Source organism: Rutidosis leptorrhynchoides, chromosome 8 (assembly GCF_046630445.1).
Source record: "Rutidosis leptorrhynchoides isolate AG116_Rl617_1_P2 chromosome 8, CSIRO_AGI_Rlap_v1, whole genome shotgun sequence".
Taxonomy (NCBI): domain Eukaryota; kingdom Viridiplantae; phylum Streptophyta; class Magnoliopsida; order Asterales; family Asteraceae; genus Rutidosis; species Rutidosis leptorrhynchoides.
The window spans coordinates 293,736,789-293,743,276 of record NC_092340.1 but is presented as its reverse complement, the minus strand read 5'-3'; positions in this window follow the sequence as shown (position 1 = coordinate 293,743,276).

Sequence of the window (6,488 nt, the reverse complement as noted above, 5' to 3'; positions counted from 1 at the left end):
GTTAGTATAATATAATGACACTTGATCAACGTGATTATATTACAGTAAGTCATGCTGAGTTTCTAATGAAACGTGATGATTCTCAGACCATAACGTCATCATGTTCATGTTACATGACTTTTGCATTCTATCTAATCTATAAACATATCAAGAACATATTTTTTTGATAGTTCTGCCATTTCTCTTGAATTCTGGTAATTTAACCAATCAAGATCGTACTATTACAATTTCTCTCTTGGAACGTTAGCTATGTTCATTTTGAATTTCATATCTATGAAATCTAGACCATTATTCGCTTAACTTAAAGTCGGAAAGAGAAAACAAAAGGATGGAACTCCAATATATAAAGGAAACGAAGGGAGTAGATTTATAGTGAAATACCCGACAGAGCAATCGAAACAGTTCATCGCATTTAACCAAGAAGGATTCTAATTTCCTTAAGAACCAAATCTTATTACGAAGATTTTCTTTTAAATCCCTTGAACTCCGAAAATCAACCCTATCTACGTCAAGAGATATGACGAAAATTTACTTTTCACATTTCATTCTTTTGTGATAGCTTCACTTGTACTCTTCACTTAAGCGAATTGTTTTATCCATATTACTCAATGATGACAAAACTTTAATTTTCAGCTCGTATGCGTCATGAAAACATACTTATTGTCAGCCATGACGATTCCAATCAAATTTCGGGACGAAATTTCTTTAACGGGTAGGTACTGTGACGACCCGGAAATTTCCGACCAAATTTAAACTTAATCTTTATATGATTTCGACACGATAAGCAAAGTCTGTAAGGTTGAGTCTCAAAAATTTTAAACTATGTTATGAATTCATTTGACCTTCGACTATTCCCGGCGATTCACGAACCACTATCTGTAAATAAATACATATATATTTATATATATATATATATATATAAATTTGAAATAGAAACTTATATGATCCAATTCATTTGTGTAAATAAAATAATATATGATACTACTATAAATCTATATATATATGAAAAGTATATTGAATATATATATATATATATATATATATATATATATATATAGTGGTAGGATCAAGAGGGAAGTAACCAATCGGGGGGAAGCGGGGGGAAGCATAAACTTTTTTTTCGTTTTTTGAAAAAACTTTGTTCACGAACATTATAGATGGGATGAAAATATGAACATTTAGTAGAGACTCTTTGTGATAAATGTTTTTATTTTGGTGGGAAAACGCTCGAAGAAGTAATATATAACAATTATCGTGTTTTTCGAGCGTATGTTGAGGTTTTAGCTATTGGGGTTTAAATATTAGGGTTTAGATATTAGGGTTTATAGGATTTAGATATTAGGGTTTCGAAATTTAGGGTTTAGGGTTTAGATTTAGGGTTTAGATTTAGGATTTAGATTGAGTTTTTAACACGAACGGTTTAGAGTTTAGGGTTTAGGGTTTAGGGTTTAGGGTTTGGTGTTTTGGGTTTATGGAATAAACCCAAAACACCAAACCCTAAACCCTAAACCCTAAACTCTAAATCGGGCTAAATTTTACTTCACAAAACATGAAAAAAACGTTCATATTCTTCACGAACAATATTATCTTGAATGTTATTTTTGTCGATCATTTTCCCGCCTAAATAATAACATTCATCACGAAGTTTCTCTTATAAATGTTCATATTTTCGAGTGATCTTGATGCCGAAAAAAAATTCCAAAAAAAAATGAAAATTTTTTTTTGCTTCCCCCCGATTGGTTACTTCCCCATTGATCCTGCCCCTATATATATATATATACATATATATATATATATATACATATATATATATATATATATATATATATATATATATATATATATATATATATATATATATATATATATATATATATATATATATATATATATATATATATATATAGACACATATATGATTTAGAATTAATTTAATAAATGCTCGTAGCACTCGTTTGTCATCTTGATAGTTATTAATCAAATTAAAAACGAACTTATGTGATTTTAAAATAAAAGGTGATCCGAAAATGAGTTATATGAATTATAGGCTTATTAAAAATATATTTAGGAACTATATGCTGAATTTTAAAACTTTTTATATTTTACTTGGGGTTGTGAGTGAATAATTAATGTAATTTTTATTTAATAGTTAATGATTGAATTTGATACCATAATGACCAAAATAAATAAATACAGTTAAGTTAAAAATATGAGATTTTTCTGAACGCTTTTAATCGCCAATGATTTACAACGGAGCATAATATTTAGTCCTTGATAGATGGCGTCTAAAGAATCTACACGTTTATATTTCAATTGATTATTTATTATTATTATATTATTAAATTATATCAATGTCTTTGTCTATCCATTCTATCTAGTCTATATTTTCATAAATAAGAAGATATCACCACCACCACATGAATACACTTTCTGTTTTCTATCTTTTCAATCAAACATCCACATTCGATTGTTTCATCCGTGATTTAATTGGATAATGTGATAAAGTGAAGATATGTAACACTGTTTTTGGATGATTCCATCCATTATCATTAGCATTAGCATTATATATAATAAATATAGATAAAGTGATAATATCAAACAACCAAATCCTAATTCTATTTTCTTTTCCAATTCATTCCACCAAACACCCATCAATCTATATGATATATACATATATATAATCACATTTGATGGATAAACACACACCACACTTTGATGTGTGCGAGGTGTAGTACGAAATAGATTATACTTTACTACGAAATACTATTAAATACGATACAATTTTACACAAGTTATTTATTTATTTATTGAATGGATATACCTAAACCTTGCTACAACACTTATAGGCAGTGTACCTAATCGTAGAGTAGTTAGTTTTTAGTAAGTCCGGTTCGTTCCATAGGGAGCTAGCTGAATTTAACGCTATATATGTTTTAAAATATATTTGTATCAATATATATATATATATATAAGTGATATTATTATTATTAGAAAAAGGGGGTTTTACCTTTTAATGACCGGTTTGTCGATTTTATGTCTTAAATCACAATTGAAACTTAATGTAAAATATTAAATATAAATACAATTTAATTTAAAAAGTAATAAAAATGCGATAAAATAAAAGTACGATAATTAAAAGTGCAATAATTTAAAGTATGATAAATAAAATGATGATAAATAAAATGACGGTAAATAAAAGTACGATGAGATATAAATTAAAAGAATTATGCTTATTTAAACTTCCGTAATCATGATGTTTGACGTGTTGATTTTAATTTATTACCATGGGTTAATTGTCCTTTGTCCTGAATTATTCGATATGTCCATCTGGTTTTATCCATAATAGTCCATCGGTCATAATTATAAAATGCTAGAGTCTTCGCCAAAATAACCTTATACCCGCAGTCAAATATTTCAACTAATTGGGGATTCAAACTGTAACAAGGTCTTAATACTTTGTTTAATGAGTACACCAGGTTATCGACTGCGTGTAATCCAAGGTTTTAATACTTTGTTAACAATTACACCAATTACCCTTGAATGTAATCCACTCCTTTTTTAATGAGTTCATTGACTATTAATCCATCCCCGTGTCTGGTCAAATGAATAATTATTAGTATTTATAGATATCTCGCCCACCGTACCCAGTCAAGCGTATGTGGTTATATATAAATACGTCAAATTATAAGTCTCTATATTAAATCAGCGAGATATCATTTAGTTAATATAAAGCCCATTAATAGCACATAGTCTAATTTCCACAAGTGTCAGTCTTTTGTCCAAACCCCAATTATGGTTCAAAGCCCAATAACCCAATATTAATATTTAGTCCAACATCACGATTACTTCGGCTTAAATAAACATAATAATAATTTAGCTACGAGACATTAATTTAAAAAGGATGAACATAACTTACAATGAGTATTAATCGCGTAGTGTTACACGGACAGAATTTCGACTTACAAACTTAAAACATTCGCCACTATAACCTTATTATTATTTACTTAATATTAAAATTATAATTATAAAATAAATATAAATATATTGAGAGAGTGAATATCAGTTGATGAAGGTGTACATTTACTCGTCTGAAATCGTGGTATTTATAGGACCTGATGTGATGACCCGGAAATTTCTGACCAAATTTAAACTTTATCTTTAAATGATTTAATGTTTCCGACACGATAAGCAAAGTCTATGAAGTTGAATCTTAAAATTTTAGAACTGTTTCATGTATTAAATTACATTTGACTGCTCTCGACGATTCATGAACAATTATATGTATGTATATATATATATGTACAAGAAAAAACGACTTTCCTACCGTAAAACACTATTTACTACAGTAAAATGACTTTCCTACCGTAAACCACTATTTGCTACAGTAAAACACTATTTGCTACAGTGAAACCGTATTTTGCTACAGTGCTACAGTAAACACTATTTGCTACAGTAAAACACTATTTGCTACAGTAACACTATTGCTACAGTACACTATTTGATGTCGACGAGCTAGCAAACAAAAACAGGATAAGGCGGCCATGCGATCGCATGACAAAAACACTGAAAACTCATGCGTTCGCATGAGTTACTGTAGCAGGCCACATACTATAAAAGCTCGATTCATTCCTCTGTATTATTATTTTTTTATATTATTATTATTATTATTATTATTATTATTATTATTATTATTAAGATTAATATTATTATTATTAATCTTATTATAATATTATTATTAGTAGTATATATACCTAAAATACTACAATGAGGTTATGAGCGTGTCACCTTCAAAATGGGTTTTTGAGCGGGATAGAGCTAAGGAAATTATGGGTTATTGTCAAGGAGGTTATGGGTAATGTTCGAGGGTATATTTGTGAATCAAATCTAGTGTTTATCATCTCTGTTGCGTCTACGTACTTTTCTACAATATTGAATCTCAATATTGATACGTTGAGATCTACGGTTATTTGATATTCCGAGTTTCGGTCACGTTTTGGTGAACAACTTTATGTGCTGCTAAGGTGAGTTTCATTTGCTCCCTTTTTAATTACTTTTGCAAACTATATTTTTGGGCTGAGAATACATGCACTTTATTTTATACGCAATGGACACAAGTATTTACATACTTAAATCTACACTGAGTTTGAACCGAAAATCCCTTAGCTTTGGTAACTAGTAGCTGCCAGTTATAAGAACTGGTGGGCGCGAATAGTTGTATATGGATCCATAGGGCTTGATTTCCCCGTCCGAGCTAGAGTGCTAGCCTTTTAACGGACGTATGCTATTTGAGAAGCGTACACGTTGGTTTGCGTGTACTATTAAGATGATTATACAAAGGGTACAAATTATATATACGTTAAGTTTAGTTACCAGGGTGCTCAATCTTGTATAATATTTTGATAAACGTTTCTGGATGAAACAACTGAAATCTTGCGATCCACATTTATACACAGATTATGCGAAACATTAAAACTATGAACTCAAAAACCTTTGTGTTGACACTTGTTAGCATGTTTATTCTCAGGTTTCCTAGAAGTCTTCCACTGTTGCTTATATGTTAGACAAGCTATGTGCATGGAGTCTTACATGACATACTTTTCAAGGAAACGTTACATTCACCAAATTATCACCATGTATCTTATTTTGACTGCATTGTCAACGGAAGTACTATTGTAAACTATTATTTACGGTGATTGTCTATATGTAGAAATCATCAGATGTCGAAAACCTTTGATTTAAATATTCATTTATGGTGTGCCTTTTCAAAAGAATGCAATGTTTACAAAACGTATCATATAGAGGTCAAATACCTCGCAATGAAATCAATGAACGATGTATTGTCCATATGGATTTGGACCGATCGACACAGTTGGTATCAGAGCGTTGGTCCTAGTGAACCAGGTCTTGCATGAGTGTGTCTAACTGGTTATTGTTAGGATGCATTAGTGAGTCTGGACTATGACCGTATATGTTTTTACCAAGTTTTGCTTACCATTTATCGTCAAAAATTACTTGCTTATCATTCCTAAGTCTAGACACGTCTTACTGCATTTACTGCATAGATAGTGTACCGACAAAATTCATATCTTAGCATATCTGTTACTGTAAACTTTTCCTGACATCTTCCAAAAATTTCTCTGTAATTTACGGGATTTTGGTATTATATATACATATGTAAATTATGTATTGAGGAGTACCAATCTAAATTCTATAATCTATCTTATATCAAAAATCAATTCCCTGATTATACAAGATGGATCACGTATCTAGTTCAAATTCCTTAAATTCCGACAGCTATTCCGATATGGATATTCACATGAACTCCGAAGACAGTGTAACCGGAATGGATCAACCAATTAGCCATCATCTATTCTGGATGAATTAGGGATGGGTTCGTAGCTTACTTAGTCATTGGAGACAAGAAGAAGGCGATCCCTTCCATCCACCACATTGTCCTCTTGGCGAAGAACCTGAAGCACTTACCGGCG